This window comes from Cyanistes caeruleus, chromosome 3 (assembly GCF_971803275.1).
Source record: "Cyanistes caeruleus chromosome 3, bCyaCae1.hap1.1, whole genome shotgun sequence".
Taxonomy (NCBI): Eukaryota; Metazoa; Chordata; class Aves; order Passeriformes; family Paridae; genus Cyanistes; species Cyanistes caeruleus.
In genome coordinates, this window is record NC_141703.1 from 31,225,971 (window position 1) to 31,253,321 (window position 27,351).

A 27,351-nucleotide genomic window follows, 5' to 3' on the forward strand; every position below is an offset into this window, starting at 1 on the left:
GTAATTTTCAACCTATTGAAGTGATGAGAAGCGTTGCAGAATTTTAAGGCATGACTTTTAGTTTCTGTAGTTAAATGTTCCTTTATTCCTGTTTGGTAGACCTCATCTGTAGGAGGAATAAATAGATTTGTTTCTTTAATGAAGTATTTTAAGTTCTCACTTTTATTTTCCTTTTTCTTTTTTTTCCCTTAATGGGATATTTGTCAATGAAAAAATTAAATCTAACTATTTCATCTTTTTAGTACCTAAATTACAGGAGTTTGCACATTGGAGTAAAAGACCTGAAAAGGTTTCTCTTAAAAGCAAACAAACTAAAAGATCAAAAGTAAGATACCAAAATATCTTGCTTTCCTGTGTGGAATTCTTTTCTATGTGAGTAAAAAATTATTATTTCCTTTTCACTTTCTTATATAGGTGCTGATTGCTAGCAGTTTCATGCAGAGTTTGTTACTATCTGTAAAAAGGCTCAGGCATGTCTTAATTATATTTTTTAAATCTGTAATCATGTGTTTTTTGGAAGGAAGAGCTTGGGTGTAGAGAGCAGGTAGAAGAAATATGCTCCATTTTTGTAGAAGAAAAAGACTTCTGTTGACTACTTGTTACAGTCTATAAAAATAAATTTTTAGCTTATTTATATGAAACTGACAAAGCATCATGTCCTTTTGAAATAGTGTGTATTTGTGTGGCTCCAGCCTATTATATGAATTCCTAAAAAAGGCAGGTTATTTAGAAACTCTGCCCAAAACAGGTGCTGCTTAAATCTTACTCTATTTTAGACCCACTGTGAAAAAAAGACATCCATACTTTTGAAACTGGTTTAGTGTGAGGATAGGTTTTACTTGTCTTTCATTTTAATGCTTCTGTTTCCTTTTCCATCACCTGTAACACTGAATTACTGTGTGTGTATTTTAAGAGTCCTTCCACAGTTATGGGTGTGGATCATGTAGTTTCCATGCTCTGTGTTCTTCCCTTTGCTCAGCTTGCTGTCTCTGTTCACTATTCATATAATCAGCAAATGTTAATGTACTGTAGTCTATTTCAGAAGGCCTTGCATGGAGACTTACTAGAACTGTTTTTCCCAAGAGAAGTTAACAGAGAATTAATGCTATTTTGGAATATAGCAATTGATGAAGTATTTTCATACTACCTGTCTTTGTGTCTCTTGCTGACTTGTACTTTTGTGGTGCTTTTGGGTTTACAGCCAGGTTTTTTCTGTTAGTCTTCTTTGTCTTTAAAATTATTTAATGAGTTTTTGAAATCCTCAACTTGCAAAAGTGAACGCAGTTTGAAGTGCACCTCTTTATGAATGTGACTGTCATTTATTAAAAAGTTCTTTGAAGTGTTCTGCATTGATTAGAGTCAACCTCTAGACTGGTTTGATAGATTTGGATGGGAGATAAAGATATGGACATCTTCCTTCTGAAGCTACATATAATCCCAGAATTAATACCCTAAAGAAAGCTTGTCCAATATTAAATGCACTAATTAGAGCTTATGATTCAGTTCCCAAGACTCTTTGCATAATGTCAGGCAAGTAATGAATAAAATCATTACCATCTCAGTGAGGTGGGCCCTAGAAGCCTGTGCCTCTGAGCCTAAGGCTCAATCTGTTTCATTCTTCCATTTGGAAAAAAACAAACCAACAAGACACAGCCATCCAGTCCCACACCTTTCCCCCCAGAAAAACCTAAAATAGGCTGAGGGAAGGAAAGCCAGCCTTCCTCTGGTTTGGGTTAAAAGCTGTGAGGTAATCTAGAGAACAGGTAATGAGGTTAATGTGACCTCATCTCCAGGTGCATGCTTTTTCTCTATCCTCAATTCCCTCAGATGCAAAATGCATGCCAACAGACCCGTCCTTTTCACCAAATGAATGTCTGTGTGAAGGAAGCCTTGGTTCTGTGACCCAACCAGCCTGGAAAGGACAGCTGCAGCTGCCAGGGGTGCAGAGTGGCTGGACCTGTGGGCTTTGACCATCATCAGGAAGTTGTAGGAACAGCCATCAATTTCAAAGAGCAGAAGTACATCACAGAATTAGAAGCTGGAAATGAGAGAGAGCAGGTTGATAGAAAATATTTGTTTTATTGTCTTTATAACATAAAAGGATGATGCCAGTAATCTTACCAGTTTAGATTGGTGCAGTTTAACTATAAACAAGAGGTTGTATGTTAACATAAAATTCAAGGACTCAAAGTCTTTTCCCAAAACACTGTATGATGCAAACATCTGTAATCTCTGGTCTCACCTTAGTCACCAAGCCATCTCATGCCAGAGACCTTTTCTTCTACTAGAAAGTGAAAGTTATCTAAACATATTGCAATACATTAATGCATGCTTATGGATTATACACAAACAAGTGAAACTCATTGAAAAGAAAGAGAGAAACCCATCACAGCACTGATATATCGCTTGCTCTTCCAACAGGTACATGTAAAAAGATGTCATAACTGGTGGGTCTCTTTGGGGTCTGTATTTTTATGTACTTGCCAGAAAAGAAAATAATTTGTTTAATAAGGAGATTCTGAATCTATTAATTTTTTTAATCATTATTACTTGCCTACTTTTACCCTCCCTGTAGGTTTGCTGATTTGGAGTTGACTGTTCTTAGAATAAGACATGTAGCCTTTGACATAAAGATTTTTTGAAATCCCAATAGGAGCATCACAGTGCTACTTTTAGTGAGCTTTTTCTGTGACCTAATTTTAGGAAAAATCCCAAATGATCTCAAATCAATTAAGTTCTGAATGTCAAAATTTAGATTAATCATGAAAGAAACACTTTCCTTATCAACACTTCTATTAAGCTTTTCCACCTTGGGCTCCCTGCTGGATGTGCAACTCAGTGAGTACAGTCCCTTAGTCTTTGAGTGGTCCCATTGATTATTTGGTGGCATTAATCTGGAGAATAATTTCCAGATTATTTCCACGAATACATAATTACTTAAAAGCTGTGAGCTTGCAGATAACTCTTTATGACTGGATTGTTTTCTAATGTTTTCTTATGTTTCTAATAATTTCTTCCTTTGAAAGAAGAAATAAAGAATTTTGAGAGAGAAGAAAAATGGTTTAACCCCATGGCCTTTAATTTTATTTTACTTTTTTTTACTGATCAACTTACGTTTGAGGACCCTCTTAGCATTTTGTGAAGTGCTGTACTACACTGTACTAAGAGTAGGACTTCTTTTTTTTATTTTGCACAATGGAGGCAAAGAATGCCAAAAATAGAAATACGGGAATGAGGCCTGTAAACATGTCTAGATAGGCAGTTACCTTTTATGGCCTTACTAATTGGGAACCTATGGAAAGATGATTTCCCTGCTGAAAATAGGGACTGGTTAACTTAAGGACTACAGGTGAGTTGGGAAGACAAGACCATGTGTTAGAAATCTATTGTGCAACCACAGAAATTTTGCATTACAGCTGCTCTTTCTTTGAGGAGATGAGGAGTAAATTTTGTAACAAATGCTGCAGGAATAGTCATCAAAAATGTCATGCTTTGCATTCAGTCTTACAGGGTTTTGATTTGTTTTCCGAAGTGCAGCAGATGGTAGTGGGAAAACAATAAGTCTTTGCATCCACTTTGTCCAGCACTGACAATTGTTCTTTCTGTGGCATTTGAAGAAACTATGTAGGTCACCAGCATGAGATCTGCAAGTCCTACATTGTGGAGACAACAGGAAAAACTTAGTTTGAAAATGTTTAGAGTATATTGGATGAACAAAATGAGTGGATTTAGAGAATATCCATCACTGTATAAAATTTTGTTAGACAATGTGAAGAACTGTGATGTTTAAGACAAACAGACTTGCCTCAAAATGAGTTTATGCCTGGATTTGTTTGGTGTCCCTTTTCTTAGGATTCACAAGTCAGTATTCAATTGAAGTGATTGTATGACTGCAGAAAATGAGCATGCTGGTTTGTAACAGAGAGGTAGTTGTGCATTGTATAGAAAAATAAAGATCAGAATAAGAAATTTGTGTCTATATTGATAGAACAAATTGTAATGTTCTTGGAAACCTGGGGAGACAGGGTGTGTTCTGACAAACTTTCTCTGTTACCCAAACTGAACTTTATAGCCTGTATGTAAGATTTGAGATTACAGATTCTTCTGCACTTGCCCTGTACTGGGATTTTTTTAGGAAAAAGCTGAGTTCTGAATATAAGGGGAATTAGAGCGGCCGTACAGTAATTGCAAACGGTGCATTGCTTGATTATGAGGTTTAATGTGTCATTAGGGTCTTGCTGACCTTTTTTGTTGATGCAAAACATGGGCAGATGTTAGCATGAGAGAGAAAAAGAGCAGAAGTGGATAGATGTGAGCAGGCCAGCTGCCAAAAGATCAGCTGACACTGTGCTGACATCAAGTGCAATCTGGAGAGTCCTTCTTACCCCTGCAAGCCTTTGCAATGTATCATTGTCTGTATATGCAGGAACCATAGCAGTGTCTGTAAACCAGTCTCTTGTCTGGTCAGTACATCTTTGTTGCTATGAGATATATTGTCCTTGCCTTGTTTTGGCTGATTTATCTGATCTTAGTCTATGCAGTTTGTTGTTTCATCTGCTGAGAACAGACAATTAAGAGGAAATGGGCATTTAGGTTGTCTTTTACATCTTCACTGGATTTGCAGAAGTACTTCCCTCTGAGATCTGCATGCAATGTGTTACTGACAGCTTGTCACTTAGTTGTCTTTTCCCATTGCAGTCTATGTAGCTTTGGATTGTGAGAGTAATAAAAAATACATTTTACGTGGGTCATAGCTATAGCAGTAGCTTGAGGAGGTGGTCTCAGTGAAGAGATGTACTTGTGTGGAAGAAATGGTTTCCCACAGCCTCTTGTGGGTTGCTTTGCTAACTGCTTTTTAGAGAGGACTGCAAGATGCTACTGAGTGGTGGATGATGTAGTGGAGGTAAAAAGTTCAACTGCTACAGTGTGTCCTGTTATTTATCTTCAGAAACCTTGAGATAACTCTGGTAAGTGCATCGTCCTCTTCCCTCCCCCCATACCCAATCAGTAAAGATCTGCTTTCATGTGTGGTTTCCTCTGTTCATTGTCTGTGCAGGGTAAAGATTCTGGTTCTGACACTTTTCCCAGCAGGAGTCTTAATTTTCATGAGAAGCAAACAGTGCTTTTGTCATGGCATATCAAAATACTCACAAAAGGTAATTAGATGGATGAAGTGAACCTGCTAGTGAGATGCATCGAAAGGGAAGTATAATAGTTTAGTGAGCAATACACTGAGATCTAGTTTCTGCATTTTGCTTTGCTGTGGACATGTGTCAAGTCAGTTAGCTGTGTTTGTAGTGTAATGCAAAAAATGTTTTATCTCCTCAACTTCTGCATATATGTATTTTCAAAATACATGCCCTTTTTGCAGTGGGTTTCTTCTACTGTGTGTATGCATAGTGCTCACTTCCATGTGTGGATGCTCACCGGTACTTTGGAAAGTGTTGTAATGCCCATATCAATGATAATTGGAGTATTAGCCTGTCCAGGAAATTAGCTCTGCTTTTCGTCCTGAAAATGTGTCAGTGCTCCTCAAAAAATAGTATCTTTGAACTCTTACCTTTACACAGGGCTCAGAAAAGCAAGATTACAAAGCAGAGATGCAGCAAAGAGTGTAGCTGTTGGAAAGATCACTGGAAAGCTAGGAGGGTGAGAGTGGAAGGAGGCACTGTAGATATTGGCAGAGGTCCTCAATCTGCTTCTGTTGCCCAGCTGTATCAGGAGCCAGGTCTGTCCTTGAAGAAAAGGAATGCTTTTTTTTTCTATTCTTTCCATTCCCTCCCCACCCCCAGACAGTATAACCTAAGAAGAATAAGGCTCAGAAACAGAATTAGAGGTTCGTGTTCTCAGTAAGGACAATCTGACCTTTCATGGGAAAGCAAGTTAATAAGAAATCTGAAAATCTGGAATAGGCTGTAGGAAACCATTTCCACCATCACTGGTTTAATGATGACTTGAAAAAAAATTCCGAACTAACAAATTCCTAGAGACAGGGAGCTGATGAGGAGGAACAAGATTCTTGAACCTAGTACCATGTTGAATAGGTACTATAGAAAAGCCTTTGCTTGCTTGTTATCTAAAGATGAAAAAGGAAAAAACATTATCTGTAAAGAGTGTATAATAGTCTAAGCTGCCTCTTAATGCAGAATCTCTTGCAGCATTGTTTAGTTCAGTAGGCTGTACTAAATTTCTGGTCAAGATTTCATCCACATCTGTGTACATTTACTTTCGTTGGGGTAAGAAGCTTCAGGTTTTCTCACTTTTCAACCCCTGATCCAACCCCTTTCTACTGCAGAAGGTCCAGCAAAAAAGACGGATCAATTAAACATTGGGAAACTGCTGCCTACAGCAGCTAAATCACATCTGATTTGTAGATGAGGTCATTTGCAGCTGAGGCAAGTATATTCGTTTTACACAGCGGGTGCTCACTCTTGGTGTGCTTTATCTCTTTGAGGCCTTTAACAGCTCTTTTCTTTGAGTCAGCTTTGATCCAAATCTCCACTCTCAGCTGTACAGCAAATTCACAAAATTGAATGTAGATACACAATTGCATGCCGTAAAGGAGACAAAAACCACAATTCCCCACCTCCCAAGAGAAAAGAAACTACCATCCTCCAAACCCCCAGACATGTGAAGTATCATCCAGTTTTGTCTTCTTCTCTGCCTTTGTCACAGATGCCATTTGGACCGTCTTACTTCTCCTGATTAAAATCTCAGGGGTCTTGGTTTGGATTTTTGTTGCTGCTGTTGTGTTTTTTGGTTTTTTTTCCCTGACATGCTGTGGTTCTTAGCATTCTCTTGCCTATTCAAGCATTTAAAACATGAAAATAAAGCCTTGGAAGCTTGATAGGAGCAAATATTCACTGTCATTAGTAAACTGGGGGAAAAGATGGGATTCAGCAGAAGATTTTCCAAGTGATAAAATACTAATGATTTTAGGGGAAAGAATTTAATTCAGTGTATCTTCATAGATACCAGCTGTTCTATATCCCCCTTGCTTATGCTGTCTCCATGACCATGCTTCAATGATTGTTTTGCTCAGCTTGATTCTTCCTCATCTGTTGATCCCTGCCAAGGCAGTGTTCTTGGCTGGTTTATGATACATGGAGTAAACATTCGCCGTCAGTAGTACAAAGTTTGTTCAGCAGTTTTAGCAGCCAGATATAGTCCTGAAGAGTGCTGCACGCATACTTGGATTAAATGGGCGGGGGTACCTTACATTTTACTGGGCTTTGAAAAAGAAGAAATTCTCTAAAATGACAAAACACACAGACCCATCAAAGTCATGCTTTGATACTAGCCTTTCCATGAGAAAGCTCAACACAAATCTGTTTAGCTGGATGATAGCCAACTGGACATTTGCTAAGTATGAGGAAAAATGTTCAGCTGTAAATGCTTTGACATAAACCAAGTGTTTTTTCTCCAAACTCTCTGGGATGTTTACATGAGTGGCTGTTAAGCAGGTCTGCGCATTTTAGTGGCATTGTTCCTTCAGCCAGTATCTTCTTTTAACAATGTTTGATTCATCCCACTGTAATTTGTTTCCATGTACTTAACCTAATGGCTCGGTACTAGATGGCTTCATCTGCCTCTCTTGAAGGCTGAATCTATTAAATACTGCAACTACTTAGTATAATGTGCCTTTCAGAAAAAAAGTGGGATCAGTACAGCAATGTGTATCAACAGTGTCCAACATTAAGTGCCTAACATTGGTGATGCCTGTTCTTGTTCATTGTGGGGAGTCTAGCAGGCCTGGAAAATAAATATGTGTTCAAAATGCTTTTTTGACTAGGTTATCAGTGCCTAGTGAGATGGATAGCTGTGGGGGAGGCTGCCAGAACTCAACCCTAAACCTGAGTGCACTGTTCCTGTTTATAATGCAGCTATTCTCTTTTCCTATAGGCTAGTGTCAGGCACACAGCATTTCTGCTCATGTGCATCCCTTCCTACAGTCCTTCCTACACCTCTTTCATCTCACTGCATTTGAGACCAAATTTGCCGTGCCCAGAGTATTTAATGAAGTAAGACTTTGCTATGAAGTTGTCATGAATAAACGGATATTGCCCAGACTCAATACTTTAATTTTATAATCTTTCGTGGTTTTTTTGCAGTTCTGCCCCTATTCTTGATGAGATACGTGAGCCCATGGGTATCTTGTAGTAGTGCATCACCCGACATACCATGGTATTGGCTTGGTCTGCAGAGCAAGCCTTTGCATCCCAAATAAATATATTTGCAGCAGAAAAGCAAAATTGCTGTTCTTGGGGGAAAAACCCAAACCCCCCCAAACAAACCCACACCACTCAACTCTCCAAGATTATGCAGAAGTTAAAATCCAATTTCTGCTGCAAGAACAAGCTGGGGCAGACCGCAGGCACACACAGAGACACAGGCAGGCAGTGAGTGCCTGTGTGACAGGGAGCAGGAGTGAGAGGAAGCCTTGAAACTTAAACTCCTCCTGCAGCTCTGCATCTGCTCTGAGTCACTGGTATGACTCACACCGACAGTGTTCACGTTAGCTAGCGTTCAGATGGAGCAGCTCTGGCAACAGAAGAAGCAGGTTATATTATTGATTACCTGCTGCAGCAGACACTTGCACCAAGATTTTTTTTTACGAGCACAGATGAAACAGAGGAGGCTCTACTGAGTGCTGCTATTTTTATTGGTATTGCTTTCTTAAGGTAAGAATGCCTGTTTATTTAAATATGTACCAAAGGGAATTTGGAGCTCGTGAAATCTGAATTGCTGTTATTCTCAGAGGATGCTGATCTTTGAGGCTGTGTTGCTGCAAAGCTTTGTCTGGACTGTTTGCTGTGCCATATGGAGAATCATATGGCTAATGGGCAGTGTGCGTCCTAGGAAACAAAATAACTACTTTCTCATTCATTGATGTTATGTAAGGCATGGCAGCCATGTTAAGGACAGAAGACCTCTTTTGAAGAAACAGTGCTGCTAGATGATAGGGCAAGAAAAACAAGTAGTTTTTAAGCAGTTCTCTGTCCTTTGGAGAGTGCTGCAGTTCTCTAGTTCTTGCTTACTGAATTTCTATGTCAATAGAATAAAAAAAGCAATTGCATTAGAAGTAGCAAAATAATTGTTTACCTTTAGAATCACTGTGTTGTTTTGCCTTCAGCATTCAGGCTGGGTCTGTGCATGTGATCCATGCAGTGCCTGGATGTAAACAGTTTCTTCAAATACTATAAATGGTGCTTCCAGATATTGGGGTGAATTCCAAATCTTCTGCTACTAAAAGCACATATGTCATATTCTGACAATTAGTAATATGCAAAAAATGAGACATATTCTAGTTAGTGTAGACATATGCAGAGTAGGTATAACATTTGTAGTGGCTTTACTGCTATTTTACTCATTTTAGTGCTGTAATTTTAATGTAGGTTAGACTGGTATCAGTTATGCTCATGTAGAATCCACTAAGTCTTGAGAAATTGATGTATTCCCTACAACAGATTTTATAAGCTAGGGATTCTGGTTTTGAACTGCAGTAGTGAATTTATCTTAAGTTATTTTTTAATTTTCTCCTCTTCCCCCCTCAACCCTCCCATTTATTTTGGATTTGCAAAGCAGTATTCTTTTAAAGTGCATCATACAGTGAGGCTGGCAGCTGCTTTCAGTAATAAGGAAGCCAGATCACTTTTATTTGTTTTCAGAACGAGGGAATGAGGGTATTTTCAAAACCTGATCATTTACTAGGTTACTTTCAGGTACTTGAAATTACCACTCATTTCCATGTAGAATTTACATAAAAGGGACAACTGTCATCGTCTCTGGAAGAAATACAGTGCTGTAGTAATAGCATTTAAAAATGACAGCATACTTTAGGCTCTTTTTCTATTTGCTAGGTTATAGCATTTGCTGATGTACTGTGTTTTCATTGCTATGAATTAACCAGATTGGGCTATTATTCTAGCTTTTAAAATAGATTTTCTTAATAAAATGGAAAGTAAGGTCTGCTAGGGCATTTGTAGTATCTTTATACTTCTGGTGACATCCAACTTGGAAAACTACAGTGTAAGAGGAGCTTTTAAAGCAGTGTCTGTCATGGATGCCCAACTCCCAGAGGAAAAGTTTTGTTGACTGATTTTAATGACTTATGTTTCTGACATGAAATATTTCTCACATTGCAGCAGTATAAATGCAAACTAGTTTAAGCAGTGTTAGGGTTGGTTTTGGGACTATTCACTAACAAAGTTCTGGCATGTGACAGTCTCCTCCTCCTCCCAAATACAAACAAGTAGAAATAAAACATTCTTTATAGTCTTTATTTTTCCACTGATTTCTATCTTAATTGCTATTATTTAAGATTGTATCAGAACTGTGCCTTAATGATTGCCTTCAAGTATGCTTTTAAGTACCAATTCTATATTATGTCAGACAATTTATTATAATGAAACTCAATTACCTTCAGTTTAGTTTACATAATTTCTTTATTGTAACACAGTGTGGACACGGTTAAATAATTAACGTTAAATTCAATGTTTTCAAAAGACATTTCAAGAACATGCTTAACATCTAGAAAACAGGATGACAGCCCCTGAAACATCTAAAAACCAGGATGTCTGCCCCTAAATCAACACAAACCTCAAGACATCCTCTCCATCTATTTGTCCATAGACTTTTTGTGTAAGAGCTGACCACCAGAGAACTCCCTCTGATTCATGTCATCCTCATGTCCTTCTGCCACTGGGATGCCACTAAGGAAAAAAAAGAATGTCAGCTCTAAAAAAGGACAAAAAGTCCAGTCTTGAAAGATAGCTAGACAGTTTGCTGTATGTGAGTTGGAGAGCTGTGAAGAACTAATGCAATTCTAGTAGTGATTGTTGTGATAGCATGTCAGTAATTATGTAACTTCTTTGGAATATAGTAGCAAGTTACAACTGTAAACATAAATATCCAAGGTAGGAGAGATTTGTGCTCAAGGTAGGATAGCTGTGTTAAGTGGAAAGGAACCAGCTGCATTTGATCCTTCTATGGAGGGATTTTCCAGTAAGGGCTTGTCAAAGTCTGCTCTCCAGGCACCCTGAAAGCTGGGTTTTGTTACCTTAAGATGGCTTTGTATTATGCTGGAAAGGTAAGCATGGCAGAAGCTATTTGGATTTTCTCACTGGTATTTTTGGCAGGACTTGAATGGTGAGAGTTCATGATCTCCTTGGCCTTTCTTTTTAGTAAACCCAAACAGAAGATTCCAGCTCTCTGTTCTCCCCTCCTGTTCCTAACCTACAGGATATCACGGCTGTTTTTCTCATCTCTGCATTACTTCAGAGCCATGCTTTGTTATTTTTGCCTTCTCTAAAGCTTTTGTGAAATTGCTGCTGAAATTTAAGGCCTCTTTTTGATTCTCACTTCAGCTGCTCAGGTGTGGATTCTCTCCCTCTGGTAGGTTTTCCACCTAGGAAAGCCTTGAATGCCACAAAGCCCATGTAACTCAGCACTTCCCTTTTGCTCCTCGTGCTGCTTGCATTCCAAACAACAAGTGTGGTGTTCAGGCTGTCCTGTGTTTGTTTCTTCCTTTGTAAAACTTCCTGCTTTTTATTTTATTTTATTTTTTTGGTGTCTTCCTTTGTGGCCATACTCTAACTGTGTTACTCTGAGCCCTTTGTCACCCTTCCTGGCAGTTGGGGAGCTGCTGGAATAACTCTGATCTCTTCTATGTTCTGCTCTCTCAGTCCTTGAGCAGAAGTTTCAAAACAGACAGTGGCATCACCCTTAGGCATGTTGTTCTACCTCTTCCTGCTGTGACAGTGGGAAATGGCTGCAGGAAACAGCTGTTGCTGTGGGTAGTACATGGAGAAATGGGGACCCTAGAGAAATACAGCATTTCTCCAAAATTCTTTAGTGGGAGGAAGCATCTACTCTCCTATTTTACACAAAAGCTGCATTAGCAATTATTTATAATTAGCCTTGCCTGATGAAGAACTATGGGGAATCCAATCCTGTCATTGCAATTCATTTAATTTATGTGAGTCATCTTTAATAGGAGTGATATTTTTTATTGTATTACAGTTTTTGATAATGATCAACTTGAACTGGACCACTACTGTATCAGAAGCTGAGTTTTATACAGAGTAAAAGATGAATCGTGGGCTGAATAAGGATTTATATTTTATCCCCAGAAAAAATGGTGGCCATATTTTCTATGGTGATATGCTGTTTGACATTAGACTTCCTGAGAAAGGACTCTGCAGTGTATGAAAAAGCAGCATCTTGGTGTTTGTGTAATACATCCTTGTCAGAGAACAGCACAGCATTTCTGTTTTCAAATAGGAATTTGAAATGGAGGGAAGGAAAAATTTTATGAGTTGGGGTATTTTTCCAAGTTTTTGTTTCTTTTTTTGCATGTTTGAAATAAGCCCATGTAAACTGGAGATACATTGGAATAAAATCCTTGCATGTGAGCAATATGAGTCAGAGCCAGTGTAAGGATGAGGATAGTTCATTTTGCTCTGGTTAAATGAGGTTATGGCCTGGATTATGATGGCATGTTATTTCTGTGCAGAACTGTCCTTGTATTTTATAGGGATGTAGAAATCTGGGATTAGCTTAGTTTTCATTTCAAATTGATGCTTTGCCTTTAAAGCAGCAGAGTACTTCTGACTTGTCTTCATGAGCTTAAATAAACAGCACCTATTTGCTAGGTTTGATGTCTCACATAACTGTGAATTGACCTTCTATGTTCAGGTGAAACACAGTTTAAAAGGGAATGGTTTCATGATCTTTAATTCAAATTTACTTTTTAGATAAATACTTGATAGTGCCAGATGGCAAGGCAGCTACAGGCAGAGGTGAATAACAGAGCATGCAGGTTATTTGGGCAGCAAGTCTGCTGTTAAAAAAAAAAAAAAATGTCAGCACTGCAATATTCTGGATTGCACTAAATGCCAGTAACTTCACTGGGTTTCCTGTGTGTGATAGGTGAATGTATTATAAGTCCCAGATTCCTGAAATACAAACTGCTATAAAAGATTTCTTCTGTCTCATTTCAAAAATAGACACAAGTGATCTGACTTTACAGCATAAGATTTATTTTTTTCCAGGCTTCAGTGTTATTTTTGTCAAGCAGTTGGAAGGGCTTCTCCTGAGAACATATGGAGCAAAATGGTAAAATGTTGATTTGTATAATGCACATACAAGAACATGAAATAAATAATGGCATGTTGACAGTGTCCTCTGATGTTTCAGGAAAACTTGGAAGAAGAGATGTTTTGAGCTCTGTATGATAGTATGGTGGATTTGTAAGAAAAGGATTGTGTCACAAGTATTACTATCACTAGATATTAGTATCATGGCTCTAAATACATGTCATAAAAATACATGCAACTGAGCTGGCTAGAGTGAGCTCTTTCTGTCATAAATTCTCTCTCAAATGTGGGTGTTTGGGAAAAGTTACTTAAATTATTCTCTGTTCCTGAGAGAAATAGATGACTTTCAATTGTGTTTTGGTAAACAGGAGGTAGTGAGTAATAGGAAGAACATGGCCTTTGTGGTTTTGCCTGCACAAGAAAGATTTCTCATCATTGTCCCATAGCTTTATAGATTCTGATGAGAACATGATATTATAATGCTGACACTTCTACAGAAAACTGATTTTACACAGGAAAGTTGCATGGAAAAGTGTCTACACTTTCACTGGTTTGTAGTAAGAGAGGCAGAGTGCATGGGCATAGTGGAAAGAGATGAGCACCTTCAGGGTACAGAGAGCAGTGAGAGGGTGGGATCTTGTTGGGCACATGGGAGGATAAACATCCATTTGCACATTCAGAGTGTGAGGGAAACAGCTTCCTTTATGTACGGAAGTGAGGGAAGGCTGTCAGTGTCTGTGTGTGTGTGATCTAAGGAAGGGAGGGGTTTAGCTTCAACACCCATGTTGTCTTGATTCTGACTTCCTTGTAATGTTTGCCTTTTTTTTGGCGTGGGGGAATGCAAATATTTTGTAATACCTCAAGAAGGACTACTGTACTTGTTAGTGGGATTTATATTTCAGATATCTAAACATCACCATAGTCTTTAATTTCATGAAAAATCAAAATGCCACAAGGGGCTATGGGTAAGATTTTATTGTGGGCTAGAAAAAATTTGGCACAGGTAAGAATTGTCTCTTTAAAAACCAGGGGTGTCTTTAAATACCAATTTTCTGTAAAATTTAGCAGAAAGACAAATGGAGGACAGAACACTTACCAGTGAAGATCTGCTTAGCTGGTGTTATATTTGTGACAAGTAGGAGACAAGAACTCTAGTAATTTGACTCAATTTGTGTGAAGACTTGATCCTTCTCTGGATGAGCAAGGCATCCAGGATTAATGAGAAGAGCTTTTTCTTCCTAGCACAGTGCTTTATTGTCACTAGCAACATTTGCAGACATCTAAAAGATTGTCAAGAAGGTATGTGTCAAATAGGCATTTGGGAAGGCTGTGGCAGCTGATGAAGGAAGCATCTTACAGTGTGCAGCATTTATTTTTTGAAAGTATGACGTCTTTCCCAACTTCCTTAGAACTTCCATTTTTGACCCCTGTTCCTTTGGGATTCACATGTCTGAGAAAACAGCCTTCACAGTAAGCATGACTATTTATATGAAAAGCTAATAATGGAGCCTAGATTTCTTCATATTGTACTGTATGTTTCATGGCTGGAGTACCCAATGTTCCCATTTACATGAGCTCTCAAGCTGCATTTGGGGGCTCATAAAATGAACATTACAAGGTCAGTGCAATAAGGAAAACCCATCTTAATGTCTCAACATCTTGGGAATTTGTGGAAAACTGAACATCCTCAGAAAACTATCAGTTGGTTACAGGGCATGAAGATAATTTCCAGCCATTGTTCCTTAGATGTTTAGTTTTACAGTGAAACATTATCTAGCTTGAAAACATTGCCTCCCATGATAAAAAAAGGGAGAGACATTGTGGGCATTTGGTAGCTAAGTAAAATGTGTCTTACTGTGACAATGCTAGAATAAATGGAAGAAGAGAGTAAGAATTTTATATACTGGACACCATTTATTTACTGTCAACACTACTACAAAACTGCTCACAGTTGGTGCACCATGGTCCTGGGTGTCACCTCATCTTTTTTGCATAAACACATAGCAGATGGTTGGGTCAGTAATGCTTGTGAAATCAAACCATGTCTTCTCTTTAGCGTGTAAAATAGAATATGAAATACAGGATCCACTTGCGCAAACCACTTTGATCTTGAGACTGCCTTTTGTAATCTTCTCTTCCTGGCTTCCCATTTTGTGGAACTGCTCTCTTTATCTAGACTGATTTTGTGGAGGTGTGTATTTGACAGTGTTGAGGAATGGACCTAATTTTGGGTCATGCTCGGGGTTCTGACTCTGTGTGTTCAACCTGGGGTGGTATTGCTCTGTTCTATGATTTTCTTTTCATAAAAATCATGTGCAGGGTAAGGTAAATTTTACCTGTGTTTCTGCCTGACAAGAAGTTGTGACTCCTTCAGGAACACAGCCTAACATTAGGAATGCTAAAGCACTGCTGTAACCAGGTGATAGACAGAGTTGCAGATGTGTTTTATTTCTTCCCAACCAGGAACTGAGAATAGATAAAATTTTAATGTTGTGTACATAATGTGCACAGTACAAGTTGCATACATAATGCAAGCAAATCTGAAATAATTCTGGGAAGTGAGATGAGGACAAGGCAAGTTAACTCTTTTTCTGGAGGGTATATTTTGGTGTAGCTGTGACAGTGTCTTGTGTAAGCACTGCAAAAAGATGTGCCATATTGATCACTATAATGATTTGCTCAGAATGAAGTGAGTTTGTCTTCTTTATGTTCCTATGTTTCCTGTAAACTGGTATTTCAAAATGAGGAATGAGAAAAGAGTCCAGAATATCATATATAGTTGCAAGAGTTTTATTTGCCCCAAAGCAAAGGAGATCAGAAAGAGCACAGCAGGACACACAGTATTTTCTGCCTTCTGTCTGCTAGAAAAAGAACATGCTGCCTGTGTTTGTAGGCTGATTATTGGAAACTCAAGTCTTTAAAATGTGTTTACAGGAAGTATCTTTTGAGCTACACCAGATCTAACAACTTGCTTTGAATGACTGTTAGTTTGCAACTCTGCTGTCTTGTGGTTCATCCTCAGCTTCTTGTCCACTGCACAGGTTCTTACTCCTCAAATTTGCCAGCATTATCAGCAAACAGTCCTTCCCTGTCCCGAGCTTGTTAGAGGACTTTGGTTTTGCATTGTACCTTTTGCAAAGTGTTCTGTTTCGCTCTTTTTTTCTGTCCAAGTATTCTGGGGAGAAGGGGGGTGGGTGGTGGATTCTTTTTTTGTTAGTTTGTTTGCTTTTGATGCAGTGTGCTTGTTTTTTTTTTTTTTTAAAAGACATTTTAGTTATACCTAGTTTAGATTGGCAAAGCTCTCGGGGGAATAGCACATCTGTTGGACTGAACCTGGACAAAAACTGTCAAGGCTAACCTCCAGTCAAAGTAGCTCTGTTTTTCCCTGATTAACTAATAGCAAAATCACACCTGGTACCATGAGTTGCATGGGTTCAGAGGTGTTGACACCACATTTAATTGCAAAGGAAAAGTGTTGTGCCTTCCTTCTCGGAATGACTTAGTTGCTATCCAGTGAGTCAGAAAGAAGGAAGAAGGGAACATGGAGGAGAAAGTGAGGGATTTCCAGTGGAACCATGTATACTTCCTGTTATTTTTATGTTTGGTTTTTTATCACACTGATGCTTTTCTACAGAAAATAGTGTCATGCACATCACTTTCTGCAGTACTTTGGAATAATGGTGTGGCAGATTTAATTGAGAACTGATGTTCTCCTCTTGCTTGTGTGGTAACCCTGGATGCCAGTGTAAGTGGCATTGGGCAGAAAAAAAGCCTCACTGTATATAATTTCCTTACAGTGAAGGCTCTGAATGGCTTTTAAAATCTGGCAGGAAGCTCTGAGGTTTGAACTGCCATCACTGGTTGATTGCGAAACAATTTCTGTATGGTTTTAATTAAGCAAAATCATGCTGCAGTCTTTAATAAAAGAATATATATTTTTTTCTGTAATATCTTAATGCAAAAGACCAGAGACAGAAGGCAGAGCATGTCAAGATAGTCCTTTGCTGCAGTCTACAGTAGTACATTACCACAATCTGCTGTAGTTTTGCTGCTATTACAGGGCAATATAATTTAAAACTTTACAAAGTAGGATGAAAAAGGGTGGCTTGAATTGGTGTCCAGTTAGAATCATTCATCTTCAGATGCCATTGGCATCTCTGGGAATGTAGTATCTAGGCATATGCTGCAGGTCTTCAGTTTAGTTGTTCTAGATAAAGCTGCACTTGGATGGTTCTTAATTGGGTACCAAAGTGCAACAGAATTGGAGGGCAATTAAAAACTCTGGTTGTGTCAAAGAGGAGAACTTAAAGATGGCCTCTGTAAATGTAGTTGGAAATACAAGTTGCTTTCAGAAGGAGGTGCAGAGCAGGAGGGCATCTGCAGGAGGTCAGAACTTGCAGAGAGATTGGTAGGAAGGCCTTGCCTTCTGTGAAGAAGCTGAAATATTTTTTAAAATATCTCGCTGATGGGCTGATTTTAAAACACATCACTAATCTCAGTGTTGCTTTGCAAGATGTGTGTGACTTCCTGAAGGTAATGAACAAATTATGAGTATGACTTAGCAGCAAAGAGGCTCAATGTAGTTACTAGGTTGCATTGTCTCTATTTTACAGATGTGAGCTAAGCTACAAAGTTGCAAAGGATTTGTCTGTATGCATTGACTAATCTGTTTTTTGTCAGTTTGTTTCATTTTACAACAATGTTGTAAATAGAGTTTTTAGATATCTTTATCATTGCTGTAATTTTAATTTCTTCCTTTAAATTAAATAAATAATAACTGACCAGGTTGAAGTATTTGTATTTGTAGATGTCCAAAGGTTAATGGTTGTACATTATTACAAGATTTTAATGCAGTAAATTCACAGTATCAGCCCTTGATCTTGTGACTGGCAATGGCTTGTCTTGGGGGTAGCCCTTCATGGTGTCTAGGAGCTTTCACAGAACTTGCCCTGCTTTTAGAGTGGAAAAGGAAAAAAATAACCATACTAAATAAATACAGTTGAAGTTATAAAGAATGTTAAATTGGAACTTTGCAACTTAATATGCCAGTATAAAATTGATTTAAAATAATATATGACATTTTTTTCTGATAACTTGCATATCACACTTACCATGAAAAGAGCTCCAGATAATGTGAGATGTCTCTGTCCTCATGGAGGACAAAAAGCCAGGGTTAATTAAATGCTTTATGACTTCTCATCTGAACTGATAGTCATAGATGTGAACCTCAAGTTTGTTCTGCCCTCACCTTAGATGATGAAAAGAGACCAAAACCTAAGCTGCTTTGCAGGTCACTTCTATTAAGAGGTATAATTTTGTAAGAGATTTTAGATGCTTTGCTGATGAGTCCATTAAAGCACAGGGCTGGACGCAGTTTCCTGAGTTAAGTCTAGTGTTAACATCAGTGTAACATTCCTATATAGAAAACGAGGCTACCCTTGGCTAAACTGTTTTCCTTCCTTGCTATTATTCAGCTTAGGCTTGTTACTTTGTTAATATCCTGTTTATTTTAACACATTTTTCACCTCAATGTTGAAAGCCCTTGTCATATATCTGTGAAGAGCAAATTGTAACTCATCTCAGCTTCCACTTTGATGAGTTTTACAGGGATTTTGCAGAAGGCAGCTCTTCCTTGTCTGCACAAGTCTTTCTCTACATGTTGCGCGCTGAGCTGGATGGTGTTCCGCTTCTTGTGGCGAGTGTTCCTGACTTAGTTTCATTGCTGCTTCTTGTAGCAACAGGAGCAAGTAACCTGGTAAACCCTGGTGAAGCATCTCCCTTTTTATGGCTGTGTTACCTGACTCAAAGACCCTTTTTCTTCCTGTTTTTTTTCAACTCATAAGCTCCCAATTGGTAGCAGAAGTTCTTGTTTGTCTGTTGTGTGCTGTTTTATCTCCGTACTTTTTGAGTTCTTTCTTTTACTTCAGTCCTGGTTCGCCTATGTTACTTTTGCTGTAACTCATGAATCGCATCTTGATTACTGCATCACACATTTGAACACTGCTTTATGTATGAATCTTTCCTGAATTTAATTTTTTGAAGAGTGCTTTGCTTATGACTGCATTTTTCTGTGAATTAAGGATTTACCTATCTTAATCTTACTGTATATTTTTATATGGTTGCCCCATCTGTACATTTTAATAGAGAAGCATCTTCTCCACATAGAAACCTGTTGACTTGCCATAGTTTTCTGGTACCACAGTCAAAGATTTCTAACATGCTCTGTTGAAGCAAGATGGTAGATATTTTGGGTTAAAAATTATACTGGAAAGCATACTACTTGAAAAGTTCATGTTTTGACCTTAAGATAGAAAATTAGATCCATAGAGTTATTTGCTCCCTCGCAGTTATAGAGACTTTGTTCCCTGAGTGTAAATAAAGAGGTGAAGGTATGAAACTGAAAGAAAAATTTTGTTTCAAATCACAGAGAAGCTATGATATAAAATGTTAACACTCAGCATTTTTTCACAGGTTTTTAGTGGGGTTTTGTTCCTACACTGCTGCCCTCTCCCCCGCCTCCCCCCCCAAAAAAAAAATTCCTATACTTAGTAGCCTGTTTATTTGGATTGATTCAGTTAGAAATAATTTGTCCTTTTTGTGTCTTTCAGACTTCATTAAAAAAAAGAACAGGATACACATGCTGAATTTCATTTGTGACAGGTGGAGTAAGGTAAGATAATTTTAGTGATTATTACTGTAATGTGTGATGATCTGTTGACACTGAAGGCAAGAGTTCAAAGATTCATCATAAATTAGAGACTGAGAAATCTAAAGGAACTTCAACCTTGGAAATAATGAAGTGCTGACAAGATCTGATGTTCTGGTACCAGTAGCACACTTTTATTTCCAAGTTTTATATTGTAGGTAGTTCAATTATATTGGCCAGGGTTTTCTGTTCTTATTTGGGTGCATTGCCCACAGTAGGTGAGGAAGTCCTAATAGCTAGTGACAGTATGGTATCTTTGTATTTGGACAAATGTGTTTCTGGAAGTCTGTGAGATTTAAACTGCAGCCTACACTGAAAGGCCAATATTTGATGCCTGTTTCTACTGTAGGAACAAACCAGTCTTTCTTTAGTTTTTCTCCTTAAAAGTCCAGAGATGGAAGAAGGCAGGTCTGCCTGTCATTGAGCATTGCTGTAGCATAGAGCAGTAACCTTCAGGATGGGAACTGAACTCTGCTGGACACTTCACAAACATTTATCAAGTATTTGCTTCTCCCCAGTGGAAGAGCTACTTTATGTCCTGTGGTATGGCAGGGTGCAGGGGCTGATGGTCACATTTCTAGGCCCTGAGAGAGAAATCTCTGTCCTGGTGGGGCTCCTGTTAGCAGAAATAAGAAGACTCTTGGCCACTCGTTTCCATCCCAAGTTCAGTCATAGGATGCCTCTTGCTTCCTGTGTACAGAGCAGCTGTGTTTTGAGCTGAGCAGTTGCTTCTGGTACTCCAGAGAGTAAGAGAAGCTGATGAGGTAGGGATGTGGCCTGAACTGCAAGGCAGTATGAAACAGACTAATAAAATGAGTCTTCTGGTAGAGGCAGGAAGTTTTGCTGGTGTGGGAGTAGGATGTAGTGAGAGGTGAAGCAGGATGCTCTTGGTCAAATGTGATGCTTATGGTTGCATGCAGAAATTGAAACATCTCAGTGTCCTTGTCCCTGATGTAGTGCCCTCAGTGCCCTGTTACAGAGTTCAGCAAATAATGAATGGTGGAATAGAGTCAATGGTGACTTCTCAATGTATTGACTTCTCAGAGATGTTATTCCCCTGCTCCTGCTAAGGGAGATCAAATTCATTTGTAAGATCAAGCAAAGTCAGCAGATGCCCTTTCTCCTGCAGCATTGCTTTTCTTGCGTTAAATGTGTGTCTTAATGCAGACTGAGAATCAATTACTGAAAAGTCTAGAGGTGTGCTGCCATGACTGTGCCTACAACTGAAATGAAAGCAAATGGTCGATACCATGGACTCAGTTATTTAATTGGGACAGAATGGAATAGAGTGCATAACAGGATGCTCTAGGGGCTTATGTATAATTTTTTCCTTTCACCATCTTGAACTGCTCAGTGAATAACAACTTGAGAATAAGGCATGCACTTACAGATTTTTCTCCAAGATCTTTCTCCCAAGAAGGCCAGGATAAAGTTGCCAGCAGCAAATTAGCATTGCCAGACCCTGTAGCTATATTATGACTTAAAAGGAATTGCAGTAATACTAGTCATTCATACTATCTTTCTTTCTTTTATTAATCATTGTATGCATTGGAAAAGAAATGCCTCAGGCAATCCTTCATCTCCATCCAATGCAGTGCTGCTTCTTGCTGAAGAAATTAATAAAGAATTGTCATTCTACCCAAAGACAGCTATGACTTCTCCCCTCTGGGGTTTGTCTCCACACTTGCAAAGAAATACATAATAATAGAGCTAAAAGCCAGCATTTGGGGCTCCCCTACAGGGACAGCATATCATCCTAATTAAGTGTTTCTCAAATACGGCCCTGGCTGTGCAACCCATTCCATATTTTGTCAGGTTGCACTACCTGATTGTAGCTTTGTATTAGAGGAGGTCTGGAGAGAAAATAGAAAAGAGAATGCCACCACTTCTGTTTGCCTGCTTGCTTGGCATTTTGGTGCATACTTTCTTTCCACTGATGTAGATTAAGTGGCTTCTTTTTTAGGAGTCAAACTCCATGTTGCATATGTAAAGCTCCACATAAATTTTTGGATTAATGCTCCTTAATTGTGTATGAGACAGGTTATGTCACCCTTTTTAAATAACAGCCTCTTCAGTCAGTTTTCTGGGTGACATTTCTAGAAAATGTGCCCTGCTGAAGTACAGTAGATGATGAGTGGACAAACAATACAGGTGACTGACTAAGGAGAGGTGGAGAGGTAATGGTTAATATAAGCACAGCAAGCTGTATTATGATTATTGTTGTTAGCTTTTACTGCACGTTTACTGTCTGCTTTTACAGTTTGGGTTTTTTTTAGCAAAAACCACCAGCATTTGCTAGCTTGTTTCTTTTTCCTTTTTGCCAGTTTATAAAGTATAAATGCAGAGCAGGCCTTGTGTGACTGTGTGGCTGTGTTACATACGCAGTGATCTTGTTTCTTAGACCATAATGTTCATCATCCTCCTCTTAATGCTAGATTGATTCATGCCCCGTGCCAATGTGGCATATATAATTGCAGTAACTACACGTGCAGTCATTGCATAATGTGTGGCACTTGGCCTTTCTGTAATATTCTGTATTCCATTAGAGGGTTTTCTGACTGGTGGCTTTAGTATACAGAGTTAACCATGGCTTTTAGCAGTGAAGAGAGAGATGAAGAACTGAGTTTGAATAATATGTTACACGAAGGCATAATGGTATTGAATAGAGCCTGAATGCAGGGAGAGGGAAACAAAGAAGAGTGAGAGGACATGATGTCACATAGCTAATGAGAACAGCTGAAGAGGGCACATAGGGGGATGGCAGAGGCAGAATTTCAAATGTTTTAAGTGTCTGGAAATGACAGTGATCTGTGGGCTATTGCTTTGGTTCTTTCTTATTACTTCTGTCTCTTTTTACAAATATTTTGTCTATATTATGTTCTGTGCAAACACAAAATCAAGCCTTTTCTGGAATTAAATGCTATGCTTACATCAAGCCCTTTAAAGTCTTTGGAATTTTATCCCGTCCTAGCTTACATTCAATTCAATAATGTTAATTTTACTCCTGTGTTTGCATTTTAATTATAAAGCTGTTACAATGTTTAAATTACAAAATGCCCAGTACCTGATGGTTAATATTATCCTTGGGAGATACATAGATGAACTACCACAGATAATAATCAGTAATAATAATTCAGTAATAATTGTTTCACTAAAACATACTGAGAGAATTAACACTTAATCTCAACCATCTAAATCAACCTCCAAAACCAGCTGCCTACCATGCTACTTTCATTCTTGGAAACTCTGCATATGGATAATTTCCTACTTCCATTAGTATTTTCCTTTTAGCTAGGAAGATAGGATAGAAAGTGACTATATAGGTCCTCAGGTACAGACTTCCCCACATCTAAAGGTCTGGACTGTGCAATACAGACACCTTTAAACACTCTGTATGGTTTTCATACGTATGGGCTGCAATAGCTTGAAGCACTGCAATGAAAGACAAAAAAATCTGCAGTTTGCTTCAGACTGAGGCATTGCTAGCATGCTACTCTCTGAAGAATAAATAGCAGAATAGGCTCATAGTTATTTTTAACTTTAGTGCAGGATTTGTCATAACTTTGGGGAGGGCAGGGAAAATTTTCAAATTCATATCTTTAATCTGAAGTCAGACATCTCAGTAAAAGTCCTTGGTAGACACTGAAGATCTGCAGCCCTTAGTAAAGTCAGGAGAAGTTGTCAGTGATCTGAGGTCTCCCAAGAAGTCAGGTGTCTTAAAATCTATGTCAGGAGAAATCTTAACTTTTTTGCTTGCTTCAGTGGAACTGAAGCTTATGGTTATGCATCTGCTCATGTGCTGACACTATAATCTGAGTTGGAAGGAACCCACAAGGATCATCAAGTCCAACTTTTGATCCTGCACAGGACAGCCCCAGAAATCCCACCATGTGTCTGAGGGTGTTGTCCAAATGCTTCCTGAGCTCTGTCAGGCTTGGTGCTGTGACCACTTCCCTGGGGAGCTGTTCCAGTGCCCAACCCCACTCTGGGTGAAGAACCTTTTCCTTATATCTAACCTAACCTTACCAACACAGAAAATAAGCATTTTTTATGCCATTCCCTTGGAATTCTGTGACTGGTCACCAAAGAGAAGAGATTGGTGCCTGCCCTCCCACTTCTACCCCTCCTATTGGATGTCCCATAGCTATTAATTTAGCACAATTAGACATTTTTAGCCATGATATTCAGCAGAAATCTTAACTGCTTGCCTATTTTGACTATTGTGTGACATATGCAGGCAGCTAAAACCAGCTTCTGAAACACCAAGATGCACAACTCATACTTCTGCTGTTTGAAGAATGAATCAGTAAGTATATTAAAATTCAGGCCAGATTTGTCTGAAGCAGGCAACATATACAAATACATATAAATACATAGCAGGCAACATATACAAACCTTTTAACAAGATGATTGCTTTCAGCTCAAGGCAGAGAAATGCAAATGTGGGTCAGAAAAAGAGCTTAAAATTGCAGACTAAGGAAATGTTTTGTGCTCTTAAGGTTTTTTTTTGGGTTTCTTTTTTCATTTTTATGTCAAGCTGGTAGAGATACCAAAATTCTAAAACAAGAGGAAGAAAACAACAAAAAAAAATTCTTACAGAATGTTAACTGTTTTCTTGAAATGAATTGTATATTTATTCTTTTTAAAATCCTTTGAATATTATCAAGAAAATCATCATGCTTTATAACAGAAACTTTTCAAGATGTTGCATGCTCAAGTGCCCCAAGTAATGGAAAAGCCTACATGAACATATGCAACAGTTTGTGAACATAAGAAATTGTACTGAAGAATTTAAGGTCATGTGCAACTCTTAGAGGCTTGTGTAAAAGAATCCCACAAACATTTCATATTTACACTGGAACTCCCCATAGAATCATTAAGACTGGAAAAGACCCCCGAGATCATAGAGTCCAACACATATAAAGTTATACAGGGGTTTTTAGCTATATCCTGTGTTTTTGTGGTCTCAGGAGGTTTCAGGAAGTCTTGGGTGCTTTACTCATGATTTTACATTTATGAGAAGAAGCATCCAGTTTTTGCATCTCTCATATTTTAAAATCAATCAGACTTGCTGGCTGTTAGAATGGCTTTTTAAGTTGCTCCATTGGGAGTTTCCAATTTGGGAATTTCTTAAAGGTAACTTTTTAATGTGTGATTGAAATATAGATCCGTTACTAAGACTTTTTAGAGGATTTTCATTACTCATGCTATTGAATTTTATATATATGGAAAAGGTGATTTAGGCAACTTCAGGCTTGTTAATTTGACCCTAATAACCTTAGAAATTATTTTTAAGGAATACATAATTAAAGGCAGGGGAGTTGAGTGGAGGGAGGATGAAACACAATCTATTTTTCTAAGATAGGTCATCTCAAACTGGCCTAGTATCTTTTTTTAATAAGAAAGTAGGTTTTCTAGAAAAATAAGTGGGCTAGATCTGGTCTCTCTGGATTCTACTGAGCCATTCAACATGGTGCTGCATCAAAAATACTGCTCAAGGTGGAGGAAGATTAGGTTAGTGTAAGAACTGTAAACACACTCAAGGAACTGACTCAAGAGAGAAAGAAGGAGGTAGATATATGTGATGAATTATTCTCTGGGACTTGGCTTGTTTAGTTTTCTTGATGCTTGTTTTGTTTTGTTTTGTTTTTCCCTGGAGTTGATATTGTTAGCATGATGTATTGAAAGCAAGCTGAAACTTGCAGATGGGAGGAGGACATTAATTTCTAGTGCACAATTTTAGATGGAGTGACTAAACAATTAATTGGACAATTAGATAATGCTAAAGGGACAGAATTCAACCCAGCAAAGTGTCAGGCCACACATTGTCATGAATTCTCTTACCCAGTTTAACCTTGGTGTCAAAATTAGCAGTATGACAGTCTGTGCTCTTATGTAATCAGTGGAAAGAGGCAGATTTTTAATTAGGCACCCAATTCCTGCTTTCTGTCTTGACTATTAACAGAGCCTGGGCACCTGACTCTGGCATCAGTGCTGAATGCCTGAAACTGGATGGTGCTACAGCCTCAGCTTAGGAAGTAATGCAACAACTTTTCCTATGAAGAGGGAGTTCAGCAATGGAAGATTTTGAAGGAGAAAGGCCTATATGAGGGTAAGTGGGTTCCAGTTTGTCTTTAGTCTGTCAGTTTGATACCATCGTGAAAATGATGTATGGGGTACAGGCAAATGTCAAAAAGAGGTATTTCCAGTTAAGGGAGGGCATCTCAGCTGGGTGCATCTGGGCTGGGACATGATCTAGAGTAAGTGTTGCAACACTTTTTGCAGTATATGAAGTAATACTATTTTTGCAGTAATAGAGAAAACTGAAAGAGGGTAGATTTAGATTAGATATTAAGAAGTAATATTTTACGGTGTGAGTGGCGAGACACTGGAACAAGTTGCCCAAAGAAGCTGTGGATGCCCCATCCCTGGGAGTGTTCAAAGCCAGGTTGGATGGGGCTCTGAACAACTTTGTCTAGTGGAAAGCATCCCTTCCCATGGCAGAGTTAGTTGTTCTTTAAGATCCATTCCAACCCAAACCATTCTGTGAAAAACTGCAGAGATGATCAAAATACTTGTTACAAGAGGGATCTGAGACAGCTGTGTTGGATACATCAGGAAGACTGGTAAAATGGGAAATGTAATTGCCACAGCTCTGCTGCTGGAGTTGTGGGGAGCTTTGAAATGTGGCTGATCACAGCTAGGTGATAGCCAATGAACAGGATGTCTGCAGACCATCAGAGGACTAATGCATGTCTATGTGCAACCAGGTATTGTAGGAAGATTATGATACCAAAACAGAAGTGTCTACTTGTGTGATTCAGAGGTGATGTGAACTGAACATACTGATTTTGTTTGTGTGTTCACTTAGCACGTGGATAAAATATTTAACCAACATAGAATGCATAGTGATAATTGCATAATATGTGACAGTAGTCAGTTGGAGAATGCTTTGTGTACAGTTAGAGACAAGCTTAAAGATTTATGAAGGTCAATGATTGCTTGGATTCTTTGGATTTAGGCTGTTTGGCAGCTTGTGCTTTTTGATAACTTGTACAGAGCATGATGCTTACTGTCTGCTGTATTGCCCTGCAGTTCCCCTGCATGACACAGGGAAAGCTGTGTGATGAATCAGGCTTTGAGTGAATTTGTAGGGCTGGACAAAGGCATGTTAAGCTTAGCCTGTGACAAAGATACATTTAGAAGCTGACTGCTGGAGAGCAAACTCATGACCACTGAGAGAAAAGCTTGCTCTGAAGTGAAAACTGTGGTTGTAGATCCCTGATGTGCCTGCAGTGACAAGTGATGGGTGCAGCACTTACAGTCAGTGACAGCCCTTGCCCCAGATACCTCCTTAGTTTGACAAACACTGAAACTTTAAACTGTATGTTAGTGAAGAGCTGCCCTTTTTCTGGATGGTGATTTGTCCCAAAACTGGGTTTGAAAAGGAGTAGAATCCTTTGAGCAGGGGTGAGTAATGTGCTTTCTTCTCTGTTGCAAATCCTGAGTTGCTCTAATTGGCTTGTCAGCTATTAAGATATTGTTCAG

At 38.6% G+C, this 27,351-nt stretch overlaps 1 protein-coding gene across 50 annotated transcripts in view; it reads left to right on the forward strand.

The window, feature by feature from the left end:
• Positions 1-27,351, forward strand: part of INPP4A (inositol polyphosphate-4-phosphatase type I A) — a 108,441-nt gene that overhangs the window by 19,649 nt on the left and 61,441 nt on the right. For 15 of the 50 annotated variants that reach the window (XM_086880511.1, XM_086880532.1, XM_086880526.1 and 12 more), the window contains 2 exons: positions 19,706-19,767; positions 25,769-25,915. The gene's annotated coding sequence lies outside the window, so the exon portion shown is untranslated. Of the gene's footprint in view, positions 1-8,474; positions 8,682-19,705; positions 19,768-25,768; positions 25,916-27,351 lie in introns of those variants that run through there. The other 35 variants (XM_086880513.1, XM_086880534.1, XM_086880508.1 and 32 more) reach the window with 6 other exon arrangements.